Raw genomic sequence first — 17,656 nt, forward strand, 5'->3', positions numbered from 1 at the left:
AAGCCCCATGTAAAAGATTGAGAAGGCAAAAGGGCTCTAAATGAGTTTCTGGGGGAAGGCTCAACCTTGTCACCTACTGAAAGCTACAGAAAGTCAAGGTGGCCAACTCTGAGAACCAAGGTGAGCTAAGCACTCAAAGGTGTGTTGTATACACAAGCTCAACAGCAGATATAAGGCTGGTTGTGAGGAGTTCAATGGGCATAGCTGAAATACTTAGTTCAGGGATTCTGGTGTGGTTTTAGTTTGGGTCATAGAAAGTGGCTGTGTCAGCCTTGTGTCCCACAGAGAAAAAGGATTTCTGAAAGTAGAATGAGATGTATAAAGCAGAACAAAGCAGTATAATTTCAGACTATATATAGGGAGCATATTTTGAATGGGGAGTATAAAATACTCATAAAAGTAAAATGCTGGACTCTCCATCTCAAGAGACAGCTGAACAAGGCTGAGTAACATGCTGAAAGCTGTGCAAAAAAAAAAAGAAAATCAGCCCAAAGCATGAAGGTGGTATAGGAACTTCTGAGCAAGACCATTTGCTCCAGAGAAGGATTCAACAGGCAGCGTACTGAGACAATAACCCCTGTCCCATCTTCCGCATCCAGTGGAAATACCAGAAGGGAGAGGTCACACAGTCCCTCACCTGTGAGCACCGTGAGTCCCTCATGCATGACCTTTTGTTTGACCGATCAAGCAGGCACCTAAGCCACACTATCCGGAAACCAGACATAACAAAAGACACAGGCCTCCAATTCTACTGAAAAAGGAATCATGCTGCTCCTCTAAAGGTCTCCAGTAGGGAATTGTCATTCTGTTGTATTTGTCTGCTAAATTAATCATTCAGCCTTTCAAGTATGCAAAACAAGTCAGTATTAATCTCGGGATTCATTGTAATATATTGACAAAGACTGGGATGCTGCAATACCATTAAGCACAGGCAACTGCTAATATTTTTGCATACTCATAAGTCCAGAGGACGCCTGTCATCTCCAGCTCGTTTAATCTGAGCTATTGAGATTTCTCTTCACTTACAAGATTGGATACATCCATGCTTCCTTCCTGCTAATTAGTTAACCCGTTTTTTCACAGCAATCATATCATTGCATTGTAAGGAGGATGGGCAAATTCAATGGGGTTTAGACACGTTGTGAGCTTTGCTGACTCTTTCCCCTCAAGCATCACAGAAACTATCCAATAAAATTTAACATTTACAGTGAATTTTATTTTTAGGCAGAACCTGGGCCTAATGTTTCTATTACTTTTTTAATCCAGTGGAAACAGTCTTTACAGTTCAATTAATATCCCACTACAGTGTCCCCAACTGCACAGCCATGCAGGAAGAGAATGCGACATAAAACACAGCAGAAACAAGAGGAAAAGTAATCAAGCTCTTTACATTGTCCATGCTGTGAAGTCTGCTTATATAGAACAGTGGCGTACCTGTGAAATATTAACGCAGGATAAAAACCCCGTTACTTTAATAATTTAAGGAGTCAGTAGGCCAGGACATGAAACCATGGAAATGTTATTTGCAGTGGAGGAACTACTGGACAGTCACAGGGCCAGACCCAAGAATCACAACATTTCCATACATGCTGTTACTGCAACTCCCCGTGTAGCTTTCCAGGCAGACCCAGCCTCCCTACCTGCCCAAAACAGCTTTTCCTGCCCCACCCCAACAAGCCATCCACTGTGGCAAATTCAGAGGCAGAGCTAGACACACCTCTCTAATACATGGATGAAAATGTTTTGTTCCCTCTTTATGGAAACAATGTGAGATTGTAATAACACTTTTTAGAAACTTTTTCTTTCCATTTGAATAAAATTACTCTGAAAATTTGGGTTGAGGAACCTGTGTCCTCTGTCATGTCCCAAATAGGACTTTGCCATTGAGAAATGAAATGTGACAGAGCAGGAACTCAAGTTGTCCATTCACTCAACATATGTTTTCCATCCTGCTTATGACAATATGACAATGGAGGAAGAAGCCAACACAGAATGACATAAAGAACGTCCCACCAAGGGAAAACAGTTTTCTTTATGATCCTTAAGTCACTTCATGGTTAATATACACATAAGAGCAGTTTTGTTCCTATTCATAAGCCCCCTTGCACTGTTTTAACAAAAGGATTTTCAAAGCCATTAGGTATCAAGAATGCCAAATGAACCTACCTTTATATTGCAGCACATTCTTTTCCATAGGATAACTATATCTCACAGAGCCTTAAGTTTTGCTAATAGTTGCAGTTGTTTCACTAATCCAATCTGGCCAAAAATGGCACTTTCATATTTCACTGTAAGTTCAATGGCTCGTGGCAGAAGAGCTGGGACATAATTCTGGCTTTGTATGAGCTTTTAGTCCTCTTTTGGAAAGAGAATCAATTTGCAGGATTCCCTCCTCTTGCCCATCAAATGGAGACTGTTCTTTAACAGCTTTTAGCTTTACAAAAAAAAAAAAGAGATGTTGATTATATAGCTCAGGGATATCAGCAGCTCTATTATTGCCTTTTCCATTATCCACACTTACATCAGCCTTACCTCAGCTGCCCTCCACCTTTGCTGTGCTCTGGTCTCTCTGCATTACCTTCCTACCATTCCACATTTCAGTATATGACGGTCAGGGGAAACAAGACTGGCTGGTGTGACATACAACAAGCCACAGTCTTGAACATTGCCCAGAGCGGTCCATAAATCTCCTTTCTGCTGTTTGTCCAACTGAATCCAGGTATTCTTTTCTAATAGATCAAGTCCAGACTTCCCATCTTTTTCTTTAAAGGCCCTACATAAATCTGCCTACAATGTGACCTCTTTTCCTGCTCTTTCTCTCATGCCCCTAGGCTCCACCCAACTTGCATTCCCCCCCAGATTTCTACTTAATGCCTGCAGCTTCACTGTGTTGACCCTGTTGAAGCAGATCGCCTGCCCTGACGTTCAGAGCAGCTTCTTACCCTCACAGATGTGCCTGCTAACTTACTCCTTCTTTCTTTTCTCTCTCTTTTGTCTTCTTTACATGGTATTTACCAAGATTTCCAGTTTTTCCATGTCTGAACTGATCTTGGTTCTGGTTTTGACAGGAGGATTTGAACATGTTCTCACACTTCCCACCTCTGAATTGGTAACTCACATCTTGCAACAAACATGACGCAATTCGAGTCAATCATCTGATCTGTGGAGAGGAAATTGAAGCTAACTCACTCTACCCTTATATTTTATCCAGGCTGGGAACATGTCAGCTGACCTTAAGGTGGATTGTCACTGCCATCTAAGTAATTTGTATATTTTCCAAATCCCTGTGTTACAGGGCGAGGGTTTTCAGGTAGACTTGGGGGTGATGATTGTGAAAAATCATTAGTGAGTTTGAAGCCCTGATACCATATAAGACTTGAGGCAAAGAGAATCTTAAAGCCTTGTCCAATAATGCCTTTAACGTGTCTTACCTGGTGAGAAGCTGGTAGTAGTAAATTTGTGTGTGTGTGTGTGTGTGTGTGTGTGCACATGTGCTTTACAGAAGGGAGTTTTGACACATGCCCTGCTCTGGCATTTTGGGGACTGTCAGCAAAATACCCCCTGACGTCTGCTGCACAGGCATGCAAACACACAAGAACTCTGCAATAATTGCAAACATGAATGAAAGAAATTATCTCATGGAAACAGTTTGCCACATCTGGAACTTATTGTGTCACAGAGGAAAGTGGCAAATTGAGCTGACCAGGATATGGCTGTGCAGCAGAAAATTACAAGTTGCAGTGAAATAGCCGTTATTTTAATTTCCATACATAACAACTGATTATTCTCACCTTGTTAGTATTATCTGGGTAATTAATAACCTGTATTGTTCTTGTATTGTGCAGTATTGTTCTTGCAAACCTCTATAGCCTGGTGCCTCTATAGCAAGTCACTATTACGATTGAACAGCAAAGAAAGGTTTTGGCACTGTTTAGAAAGTTCTGGTGGGAACTGGCCCAACTATATCCAAAGGAGGAACTGCCTCAACTTTGTCTCTGCTCAAGCTTTGAAAACTAGTTCCCAATACAACCTAGTGGAGCAGCTTTATAATGAAATAGCTCTATAATTAACTAACATTAACTTTTAATAGCATCTACACTAGCATAAGCGAAGCAAGGTCTGGGCTGTTTGTATTTCCAGAATTGCTAAAGCAAGGGAGGTTTTTTTGAGGGACAAGGCCTATAGCAGTGATCTTTGTCACTAGCTGTTGCTACAATCCTTATTTCACCCAGCCACTGCGTAAGCTGTGATTCATGACCAACAGCTGTGCAGACAAAAGCTTTGCAGCGTGGTTCTGTTTCACACATAATTTTGCCACTGTGCTGCTCAAGGGAAAGGAATAAGCTGTGGCAGCAGAAACTTCTCTTCCCCAATATAGAGTTGCCTGCACTTTGCCAGCCAAATACACACCAATACAACTACCTTGACCAACAACCACCACCCTTCAGGTCTTCCTCTTCTTAAAAGTCAAGTCTTTGGCTTGGGATCATCTGTGTAACATCAAAAATAAGTCTAGTCTCTTCTGTCACTTGTCACTTTTGACAGCATTACCCATATCTTCTTTTCTAAATTTTCTCCTAATTCTACGGTTTTATACAGAGCCACTAAAAATGAATCACCAGAGCAATGGGGAGCCATCCCCACCTGAATGGTTACAGCATCCAGGCTCCTTCCTACATCCAGGGAGGGTGCAATGCTGATGATAAGCTCTCACACAACGACTCTGCCTGGCTGTTATTAACCCATTTTATCCTTGTGCATAATCCTCCCTTCTCCTACATTCCCCTTCAGCATTATAATTTCATTTGTTTTCATTAAAAAAATAGAAATACCACCTGAAAAAAACTACCCACCCAAAAGAAAAGCCAGACAATGTCCTGCAGCTCACACGTCGCTGTGCTAATTCCTTGAGCTATATCGCTGCTATAATCAGATTAAAATGCTCAGAAATGGATCATACTAAGACCAGGAATGATGAATCGTGGATCAGGCTTTCATTATCATAAAAACAGATAAATAGAAGTGAAAATGGAAAATAAATTGAATTGAGTATAAGTAGTAAAAACTCCTCAAAGGATTAGCTGAACACTATTAACAATGATGCCAGGGAAAGTACTTGACTGTGAATGTTGAGTAACAGCTCTTTAATTATGTTCTTACCAATTTTTAGTTATTATTTATTTTACTTAAAAAATCCCAAGGACTGGAGTCAAGACTGAGGCTCTGTTGTACCTAGTGCTGCTCATTCATAGAGATGAAAGAGCGTCCTCCAACAGCACATTCTATGAAACAGAACCTCAGGAAAGCAGATCCTGTACAGACAAGAACTGAATTATATCTTTCAGGAAACTGAATTTAAACCAATGCTACATTTCATAGCTGGGCCCTGGCATTGAAACTTTGGGACATACAAAAGGGAAAGAACAGGAAAGAAATAAAACGTCACTATTTTGTGATGTTGAGGCTACAGGTTGGAATATAAATAGGTGAAAATGAAGTAGAAAAATTCAAAGCTGAATCTCAGAATTTCAGGAGGTTTTTTCAGTGAAAAGACGACAAAAGGAATGATGCTCTTTAAGTCCATTTACATTAAGATTTCTGGCACATTTTGAAATGCAGCTTTCCTCCTACTCTAGTAACAGAATACTGGATAATAGATCTATGTAACAAAAAGAACATCTCCTGGTTGGTCCAACTCAGTGAGAAGATAATTCAAAAAGGACTAAAAGCACTTCAGCACCCAACACTAATTTTGTGTTGATTCAAAGATATGTTTAAAACAATGTCTAATTATCTTCAGCTCTGTCCCTTTCAATCGCAGCTTATATGTGGACAAACACTAGAAAGTGTAAAGAACAGCCTTGCCCTGGCTGAGGAAGGTGATAGGATCCAGGGCAGAAGCTTCCTACCATCTCCCATTTAAATGTCTTTTGCTGATCCCCTGGTAAAGCTGAGCAGCAAGTTCAGCTCAGCTTGTGTTCATGCGTCTTGAACTATTTAACATTTTCAATAAAATCTATGGGTAGGAGCTCATCATTTTATGTACTGAGAGCTCCATTAGTGAAGGCTGTAAGTGACACTTTACATTACTACATGCTTGAAGGTGTAGTTTTTGCCAGAGGTTTCTTATTTGGAGAAGAGTGCACTAAGAGGCATTAATTACATTTGTCTCTTGTTTTTATATACACTGATGTATTTCCAGTAGCTTTTTAAACTCAGAGGAAAATCTTGCATTCCTGCACATGTAGATTCATTTGCAATATTTATGCACATTAGGGCAGAAAATTACTAAAATTATTTGCCCAGCTTTGATGCCCGCTCCTACATTAAGTAAGCTCCTGATTTTATGAGTAGTAGGAATGACACTAAGATTATTCTCTTGCCTGGGTAGCAAACATGATTCATCATGTTGCACTATAAATTCCTGTAAGGGCTGGAGTTTGGTTCCCTCTTTAAAAAACTGTCTTAGTACATGCAATGGTGATGCAACCAGATAAGGCATTCCAAGGTTTCCTCAACCCTCGACCTCCTTCTTCTGAAGGAGTCCACTTTCAAGGCGACTGCATTGGGTGTACATGAGAATAAGAGACTTTTTTTGCTTGAGTGAAGATAGATTTAAGATTTTTCAGGAGGTGCAAACCACTGCAGTTTTATAACATTTGTTTCGATGCAAAGCATGCAAATGGCATCCTGCTTAGAAAAAAATTACATGCATGCTATTTTATCTCTCCAACACTTTCCACATTTCACGTGGAATTCCTCTACCATTCATTTATCCAGAGCCTAGAATTGGGAATTCCTTTCAAAGAAGAGTTTCTGGCCTTCCAGATGTCTTATTATTAGTATTTTATTTAAAAATATAACTCATTGTCATTTTTTTTGTCGTTTTATACTTCATTTTTACCACCTTTGATACAGTAATTAGAAAACAAGGGACTCTGGAAGACCTATAGGCTATGTCCAAGCTGAAGATCTGCTGCACCTTAATCATCCCAAGCAACACTCAGCTTCTCAGAGACCTCCAGGATGGATATTGCACATCTCCCACACAGGTCTAAAGCTCTTCCAAGAAGACTTTCTTAACCTGAATGAAATTATAACCTGAATCTCCCTTTCTGTGGGCTAAGCTCACTATTTCTTTTCCAACTCCAAGAGCACTGCAAAATTCATACTCCCTTATTTTCAGCAAACTGAAGACTTAAGTCACATTTTCTAGGCCTTCGGAGTTCATCCTCCAGGGTCTCTACAATCGGTCAGCATTTAGTTTAAATGTCTTACCAATATGTGTATATAACACTGCAGCTGAGATCTAACGACCACTGACTACAATGTGCATGGACTTAAATTCTCCTGCAAATAAGCATTTGCATATACATCTCCCAGCCCAACATATAGGTTTGCAATAGCACAGTATGCCAGGGTTCACGAAGATGTCACAAAAAGATAATACATAAAATTAGACTTTCCTACTTTTTCTGAAATGTTAATATCTGGAAAAACTTTCTCTTTGGGATTTCATAAAGTACTTTTCTCTAAATATTTCAATTTAGACCCCAAAAAATACAATATTTTCAGTTCTTCTGTCTTGAATTTCCAGTTTCTTTACTAGCTCGGTTTGTAAACAATGAAGGAAATAACATGTTTCTCTAGAGGAAAGCTGCCTAGAAGCCCCATCCTCTAGCAAACTCTGCATCCCCCACATAACTCCACGTAGGACAAGCACTTCTGCAATCACAAAACAGACATGCTGCTTTTCTATTCCCGCTCCCTCTAACTCTGCCAGAATTATAAAAGAGGCCAGATTCTCTGTTGGGATCTGGGCTGTCTTTTTCATTTAGGGTTACACTGGAGACTGCTAATGTACAATGTTTTGCTATTGTAATTAGGTTAGTCGGGAGCATGAAATGAAGTCATACTTCTAGCTGACCAAATTAAGCTTGGCAATAAAAGCAGCCCTGTAACTATCTTGTCGTAGTGCTGAAACGCCTCACCAGGAGCTCTGGCAACTCTGTGTTACCAGTGTATTTCTACATCTTGCTACTCAGTGGTTTCTAAAGCTTGAATTTAAATTTCCAGCCTTGCTAGCTGCAAAATGGATGCCAAGAATTCCTGATTTAGCTTTTTAAGCCCTTCAGTGATTGTTTAATTGTTCATGGCCGATCACCTGCTTTTCTGGTAGGTTATGATGCATAAGAAACACAATTAGGTGCAATTTGGGGTGCAGTTTTTACAAAGCCACCTTTGTGCTGAGAGAAACACAGGAATGAAATTTGGGAAGAATATGAAATAAATTGAGAGCAATTAAAAGGGTAAGTCAGACCACAAAGAAAGTGGCAATATAATGTATTTGACAAGCAGAAATATCAAAGATAATAAGGTGCAGCTGTGCAAGGCACAGGAAGCTATGTTTGATTTTCAATCATTTATAAGAAACCATTCAATTGCCTGTCACCATATTAGCATATTTAAATAGTTTTAATCTGGTTTCATCACTGTGATTAAAATTGCTGACAAGGATGGAAAATAATGATGAACAGAATTGAGTATAGCGAACAGTGGGACTGTAAACGGGCTTACAGAGGCATTAGGAACAGCGGAACACCTAATACAACAGCAAAACCAGATCACAAGGGAAGAACTCAGGAGGCAAAATTACAAGAAGTGAGCGTGTCTCAAAACCTTCTTTGCTTTTCTGATTTTAGTTCATTCTTTGAATTAGATCATAGCTGAAGCAAGTGTCAAAGGGGGTAGAAGATACATGCATCATTCAAAAGACACAACTTAAGAGATATTACTTCTCAAGCAATTCTCTCAGAGGCAGCAACTCTGATATGTCCTGTACTGTCTGAGATCTGCTGATGGCCAGAGTTAGCTAGCACATCCCTAGTTCTGCCAAAAATAACCTAAGAGACTAACAAGTGCTCAGAAACATCAGGAGCTTGAAAACTCATGAGACCCATTTGAAAGCATCTTTTGCTTTAAGAATGCTGATTTATAATGTTTTCTGATCTTAACTTGGAAACTAGGGGAGCGTTTTAATTGATAACTGAGAACCGTTGCAAGTAAGGCTTTAAGTAAAAGCATTGATGGCTTTTGAATAAACTGTAAGATCTGGAAAGCACCTCCTTGTTGCATGCCCCAAAGTAATTCAAGCAAAGACTAATTTCAGTCCTTAAGCAGAGTGGTAGCAACAAACTCACTTCCACATTAAGAAACAAGTGATGTGATGCCAAAGACTATTCACAGTGTAGTGGAAGCTCCTCTGTATTTCGCAATGTCTGCAAAAGCCTATTCTGAGCCGCCGGGTTTCTGCAATCCCTCCTCGTAGGAGTTTACAGCCAGAGCAGCTGCTATTTCTGGAATGCAAGAATCGCAGACGCCAGTAGTGCTGCTTACCTGAAGGACTCGCTTCCCTTCAGGCACCATTGCCTTAGGTGCTGCACACTCAGAGTGAGATGACATCTGTCCCAGAGACTCCTCCACACACTCAACTTCATTTTGTATCATTTAAGCACCCCATAATATTGCAGCATCCCCATACTGAAAGCGCACAGAGGATCTGCATCTTTAGGCCTCCAAAATAACAATAAAAACCTGTTCTCTTCCAATACTATACCAATATACAGAGAGTCCATTGTGGCAGACATAGGAATTAAGCTCATATACTAAATATCAGGCTGGCATCCACAAGACCTTTCTTCCTCCCCTCTGTAAGGTCAAGCCTTCAGAGGCTTGACAAAATCAGCATCTCTCTGCTTCTTCATACCAAAAGGGGTTATGGGCCAATGTCCCCAAGCTTGGATGCTACCCCAGGGTTGCCTTGTTTATGCCTAGGGGCAATCACTTAGGGTTGGGAGCATGTGGACCACATGCAGCATCTGCCTCTGTCCTCCTCTGTAGACTGTGGCTCTGTCTTTATAGAAGTAGCTAAACTGCAGGACAGAATGCTAAACCTCAGGAGGAGGGTAAAACAAGCAGAGAGAAACCAACTGATGTGTAATCAGAGACAGAATACATACATACAAAAAGAGACACCCCTTATTCTTGCAGTTCTATTTGCCTTTGTATCTTTTTCACTAATTTTTTTTCCCATTCAAAATGACAGAAGGCAGCATGTCACTGAGAACAGAGATGACAACTGCAAATGGCAGGAGTTTTCACTAGAAATTTCCAACACAAATTCTGATGTCTTTCTCCCATGGAGGCCTTCAGAAAAAAAAATGATGCCTTGGAGGTTTTTTTAAAAGCTGGAATTTTGCAATAAAATACAATGCAGTGCAAGGCTATACAAAATTTATGGGGCACCTTTTATGAGAACATCCCAAGGGGCTTCATATAACAGCTATAAAACAGTAAAACACATCATGGCATAGACCTAATTTTTAAAATGGCAGAATATATATTAATGATTTCCCATCATTAATCTTCATTGGATGTCTAAGAACACTCATAAAATGGTTCTATCTAAAGTTATTTTAGGTGAAAGGCATTTAATCTCTGAATATGGTTCATATTTTAATAAGTTTAATTGATTGATGAAAACAATACCAAAACAAAAACAATATGATGTGATTCAGCCAAGAAGGGTTTCTGAATTATTAGCCACTGTAAGTTGTTCACCATTCCCTCAGCTTACCCAGGTTTGTACCTCCCAAACTTACAAAGTGACAACTTTGTAAGTCACAAGTGGTGTTCCCCAGAGCTCAGTACTGGAGCCAGTTCTCTTTAATATCTTTATCAATGATCTGGACCGGTGGATCGAGTGCACCCTCAGTAAGTTCGCAGATGACACCTAGTTGGGCAGGAGTGTTGATCTGCTTGAGGGCAGGAAGGCTCTGCAGAGGGATCTGGACAGCCTGGATCAATGGGCCGAGGCCAATTGCATGAGGTTCAACAAAGCTAAATGTCAGGTCCTGCACTTGGGTAACAACAACCCCATGCAACGTTACAGGTTTGGGGAACAGTGGCTGCAAAGCTGCCTGGCTGAAAAGAACTTGGGGGTGTTGGTCAATAGGTGGCTGAATATGAGCCAGCAGTGTGCCCAGGTGGCTAAGGCGGCCAACGGCATCCTGACTTGTATCAGCAATAGTGTGGCCAGCAAGGCAAGGGTATGGATCGTCCCCCTGTACTCGGCACTGGTGAGGCCGCACCTCGAATCCTGTGTTCAGTCTTGGGCCCCTCACTACAAGAAAGACATTGAGGTGCTGGAGAGAGTCCAAAGAAGGGCAATGAAGCTGGTGAAGGGTCTGGAGAACAAGTCTTATGAGGAGAACCTGAGGGAACTGGGGTTGTCGAGCCTGGAGAAAAGGAGGCTGAGGGGAGACCTTATTGCTGTCTACAACTACCTGAAAGGAGGTTGTAGCGAGGTGAGTGATGGTCTCTTCTCCCAAGTAAGAAGTGATAGGATGAGAGGAAATGACCTCAAGTTGTGCCAGAGGAGGTTTAGATTGGATATTAGGAAAAAATTCTTCACTGAAAGGGTTGTCAAGCATTGGAACAGGCTGCCCAGGGAAGTGGTGGAGTCACCATCCCTGGAGGTATTTAAAAGATGTGTAGTTGTGGTGCTTAGGCACATGGTCTAGTGGTGGACTTGTCAGTTCTAGGTTAACGGTTGGACTTAATGATCTTAAAGGTCTTTTCCAAGCAAAACGATTCTATGATTCTAACTGAGTGGATAGCAGCTGAGCAGAACATTTTGCTCATGCTGAAACATGCACTCTGGTACTACCTAACCTGTCAAATGCCACTACCAAAGCTAGTACATAAAGGAAAGTCCTGGCAAGGAATGGCAAGTAAGAAAAGCAAAGGAAGATTTATCATCAACAGCGTTAGAAATGTCTTAGCTCCCTTTCACAGCTCTCCTCCAGCATTGCTATAACTTACTCCTCCTATGCCCCCATCACCACCTGGACCACCTTACATATTAGAAGTTGACCCTAGCTGTGCAGTCCAGAGCTTTCCATGCACTCCCATGGGTTATTAGCTACAGACACTGTTTTCTGCTGAATCTAGGTTTAAGTCCTTTTAAATGAGAACTAGCACCGGAACTCTAGCAACAAGACTGAACTGCAACTCTGCAAATTATTTGTTTGAAGAAAGATAAGCCAAGCACAATGCAACACACAATTAATAGGCTGAATAAGTTATGAACAGACCTCAGGGAATAAAAAGTGAAAGAACGGTGTCTGGTTTTCAGCAGTTTGGTATAGAAAAGAGTTCAAAGCTGGGGGGAAAAAAAAAAAAAAAAAAAAAAAATCAAAGTCAAAGACCAAAGTGGGAACATCAAGTCAGATGGGACAGTAACAATTAAATGCATTAGGGGTTGTGAAAGCTCAGCAACTGTATTTTTCTGCTTCTGTACACTTAAATTTAACACTAATCAGTCCATATGCGTAAAAGAACATCTCAGGGAATCTATAAGTATGCAGGGTCTTGAAATACCAAAAAGCAGCCTGGGCAGTCTTCTGGGCTACTTCCATTGGCAATCTGTCTGCAGGAGGTTAAGTTGAAGAAACAGAGGTTTTGTTTTGTTCTAAACTCCAAGATCCTTCATCCCACACTGGAAATGAGCCGAAGGACCATCACAAGAAAGTGTCCGGGAAACACAAGCTCTAACCCTGAGGCAGCTCTCTAGGAACAAGAGAAGTCATTTGCCATGGACAAAGACCACATTTATGTGAGATGCATCCAGTGGCGGTGAAGATCACTGCAAAATGCAAACCCACATCCTTGAATTTTACCTGATATTTGACAGAGGATCTGAGAAGACTGGGCTACAGAGATGTCTTCAGCAGAGCATCTGCTGAAACTACTGCAGCTGTAGCTGGGAGGGATGTCAGTGACAGCCTTCCCACCTGAACACACCCGGTACACAGACTGCTGTGGACGAGAGCAAATGTATCACAACAGTCAGGCATACATATTGGTCTGGAAAAGACCTCTTATAGCCCTAACTCCTGGTACATTGGAAGCAGGATCATGTGCAGGATGTTTTTTCCTCCTCAGAAAGGTAATTCACAGTGATCTTCTGACCCTGTTCATGCTCTTCTGGCCACCTCTGTACTGCCTTAGAAAGGGGACATGCAGTTATACCCTCTGTCCCCAGCATCCATACAGTGGAAGTGCATTTGTTCTCTTGCCTGGAAACCACCGTAATGGTGAAGTGAGCATCTGGATTCCTCAGCTTTCCCTCCAAGTAGCCTTTAGAAGAAAGCACCAGATAAAGCTTGGTTTTGTGCACATGCAGGTCAGAAGCAGTTCTACAGTATGCTAGACAAACAATCCAGACAGGCATCCCCCTTATCTCTGAGCGAAGCTGAAGAATGTCAAGTCCTTCATATTAGTTACACAAAAAAGCTTCTGATCCCAAAACTTTCTGTGCATTTGCTAACAGGGAGGTGAGTTCAATCCCCACTGTCACTGAAGTCCCTGTAGATGCCACATGGGCTGAGTGCTCTGTATTGACAAAGGACATACATTGGTCAAGCCAACAGAAATAAACCTAGCCCGTAATAGGACTTGTCAGCCAGGATATCATCTGGCAGGCTTAATAGCTCTGACTGATCTAAAAAGCTGTAAATGAACAAAATCTGTATGTTTTACAAAAATGGGTAAGTAATCAGAGCCCTGCAGTACTGAAATGATAAGCGCAAAGATACAGCATAGGAGAACGCTCCTTATTGCTTAATCCTCAGCTCTCAAGCAAGCCAAGCATAAAATCCTTTAATCAAATCTAATAACCTGGGATAATCTTCAAAATAATGACTGCAAGGAATAACATATTCCTACATTCATTAAATCCTGAGATGTAAAAAAAAAAAAATGGATTTTCTTTAGCAGTGGTGTTAAAGGTAATCTCACATGTTGCATTATGCATAACTTCCCACAAGTAATAACAAATATTAAAACAAACAAAAAAAAATTGATTACACATTCTGATTGTGCTCAAACCATCTTCCTCAACAGAATACAGCTATTTTCTGTATACCAGAATAAATGATACGCAAGTGCAACCATAACAAACACTGAAATGTGATGCTCTTTGTCCTGAAAAAATCATCCCAGATTTCAGAAGTATTCATGGCTCATGAGAATAGATTTATTAGGAACAAAAGTCTTGCTCTTGTCCTTGTTTCCTCAGGTTTTTTTAGTTGACAGTCTTTGGGGGCTTTGGGTTCGTATGTATTAACCAACCCACAGCAGCATTTATTTCCAGGAAATTCTATCTACAAATATTTTAGACAACTGAGAGTACACAAGGCTGAAACACATTGCCTCATGGACAGTTTTAGTGCCATTGAACACACCAAACTCTGTCTTAACATAAACCATCTTAGAGTCTAACAAGAGCCATCTATGTCCCATCTACAATTGGTAGATGACAGGTGATAGACAAGTTAGTCTTAACTCCCTGGCCAACTTCCACCTTCAGCAATTATATTTTGCCTGTTTAAGATGCTCTTTCAGATTTATTCAATTCTGGAGCATAATGAACATTAAAAAAAAATCTCAGAAGCTGGTAAAACTGATTTCATTTCACACTGTGAACAGATTTGTCTGAATTGCGAACAAATGATCACAAAGATTTTATTTTTGTGCTCACTTGTCAATTGTGAAATGAGAATGTAGTATTTGCACATTACACACAGAGTTAAATAGTTTTCAATCAAAGGCTTATATATGAATTTCACTAGCTGTCTGTATAAAGTGAGCACTCAGCTATGCCATGTGATATTATCCCTCTTTTTGGTGACTAGGTATCTGAAATGAAAGATAAAACAACAAATTATTACTGTCAGCAGTATTCCTATTCATCCTCATGTCATTCTGCTCACAAGCCAGTATGGCATTAGTAAGAAGGGTCACTGCCTGCAAATAGTCATGCAAATAAAAATCTCATTCACTCACACCACAGAAAATTAAGCTGGATCCCTACTGACATTCCTGATGAATATTTGTCAAACCTACTCTTAAATCAGCTCTAATGATGGAGTCTCCGCAGCTCAACTTGAATCCCCCTTGCTGCAGGTCAAGTCCTTTCCTTTTTCCATTTTCAAAATGCATTTACAGAAGACACTCTTTTTCTTTAAATAGGGAAAACAGGGGAAAAATAGGGAAAAAATAATAAGAACATTAAATAAGGAAGAGGCTATGTTCTCTTCAGCATTCTTTCTTTAGCTTGAACAAGCCCAGTTCTTTCAATATTTTCTTGTAGGTCATGTTTCTAGCTGTTCTCAGCTAGAGAACAAGTCATCTCTTTGTTGAAGGATAGCACCAAAAATGACACAATTCTCCATCTAAGGCCATCCTTTTGCTACGTAAGAAGTAGTTACATCACATTGCAGACTGTGCTCCTGTTCACACGCCCTCTGTGACCCTAACTGGTTTGCAAAAGCTTGCTATTGTTCACCTGTGTCTAGTTTGCAGTCCTATATAACCTCTTCACCCATCTCTGAACATCCAGATAGCTTTCTCTTCTCATGCTATATTCACATACTTGATTATTCTGACATAGTTTTTCTCTATTAAACAGTATTCTCATTTTTCAGATTATACCTCCATTGTGTCAAGATCATTCTGAATTACAATCTTGAAAGATCAGAGTGTACTGACAGGGATTCTCATCTCAGTATCCTCTCCATTGTACAGGTCACTAACAAAAACACTGGGCAGAGCCAAACTCAGAAGAGGCCCTTGAAGAACTTCACTGACAATATCCTTCATTTCAAAATGCTCCTGCGCTACGTTGTTCTCAGAGTACTAATCAGTCTATAGTCACTTCCTCCAGATCATATTTCCCTAGCATCCATACACTTTCTACACCCACTGGGTATCTTACTTATCTCAAAGCACCCTCGGAAAAAAAAAAAAAAAAGCTAAGGGCTGCTAAAATGGCTTTGAGAAAACCTTTGTATGATCATTTTGAAAACCCCCTCTGCTGCGTTCCTCTCCTGCTTTAGGCTGGCATCTCACTCCTTTAGGCACTGGTATTAATAGTGCTATCCACCTGATTGCAAGTGAAGATCAATACAGAATAAAGCATTCATCGCTTTAGGCTTCTCCAAATCTGTCTATTAAGTGTCAACGTTTGGACGTCTCATAACTAATGCGCCTTGCTATTTCATCTCACTTTATGTCTTGATCTTTTTGATTAGGTCACTGACAGCTCTTGCAATGCCTTTATTCTCCTTCTTAGTAGCCTGACCTAGTTTCTACTTTCTGTATCTTTTCCCTCTCTGTTTGAAGTCAATGAAAAGCTCGTAATTTAGCCAAGTTGATCTCTTACTGACTTCTTATCTCTCCTCCACAAGGAGAGAGCTTTATTAACATTCTTCTTTAAGGAACTGCCAACTTTCTTAAATTCCCTATTTCATCAGGCTTGCCTCCCAGGCAACACCTACCAATTTTGTGAGTGTTGAAGTCTTCCTACTTGAAATCCATTGTTACTGTTTTGCTACTTATCCTCCTTCAAGCCCTATGAATCACAAATGTATCGTTTCATGATCATTCTCACCTAACCTGGCCTTTGTCTAAACACTGTCAAACAAAATGTTTCTTCCTATTGGTCAGCACCTAATCAAAGTTCACCCTGTTCTAGCTATCTTAATCACCTTTACCAAAGTCCTTCAGAAGCATGTTCAAAGAACTTGCTAAACAGACTCTCTCTGAAACACACTTTCTTTGCAACAGATATGTGGGTAACTAACAACCTGCATTAAGACTTACAGCTCCTTCTGCTTATTCTTCATCCTTCTTACATTACAGCGGTTGCTATCCAGTCCTGACTTTATGAAGAACAACCCATCTTGTTTTTTATGTCCATCTAAGTCATCATTGTTTATGCTACTTCTGGGACTGATTAATTCAAATTCAAAGATCTTCACCGGTCTCCATTTTTGCTCACCACCATGTAAAACATCATTTTTGGCTGAGGAAAACAAAGGCCTCCTGGTATGTAGCCATGCATTTACTTCCAAGATGCATATTGGCACTCCCTATACACTAACCCCAGACCGAAGGAGCTGACGATAACACCAGCTGTGCCCTTGTTTCTCTCATCCTTGCCTCTCCCCAGCAGCCCAAACCACTTTGAGCTGCAGTATTGAAACGGTCACTGGAGAAAAACCTGAACAGGTCACTGAAATTGAAAGCTGCGTCTCTACCCGGTTGACCACAGTAGATTAATTGACTTCAATAGTTCAGTGAAAGTGTTTAGCTGCTGAAGAGAAACAGGATGATCCAGCAGCTGGACCGTGAAAGGACAGACAATAGGATGATGAAAGAAGGAAAAAGACATTCACAGGGAGAGTGGTGCTCAGAGGATCTCTGGCTTTGGAGATTTTTCAAACTGGACAGGACAAAGCCCTGGTCCCTGAAAAGGCCAAAGTCTGTTCTACTGAAGTCTAGGGCTGTGATTCTGCTTTTTGTCTTGTTCGCTCCTTTCATAATCCTGACTTTTACCATCACACAGTCAGTGTCATCAACATTTCCACCAAACTTCACATCCTCCAGCATTATCTCCTTGCTTGTAAGTATAAGGTTCAGCAGAGTGTCTCCCCACTCATTAGCTTCCTGAGAAGCTGTGTCAAGAAGCTGTCACCAGTGCCCTTCAGAAACCTGCTGGATTGCTTATGCCCTGCTGCGCAGCCTTTCCAGC

Source organism: Nyctibius grandis, chromosome 7 (genome assembly GCF_013368605.1).
Source record: "Nyctibius grandis isolate bNycGra1 chromosome 7, bNycGra1.pri, whole genome shotgun sequence".
Taxonomy (NCBI): domain Eukaryota; kingdom Metazoa; phylum Chordata; class Aves; order Nyctibiiformes; family Nyctibiidae; genus Nyctibius; species Nyctibius grandis.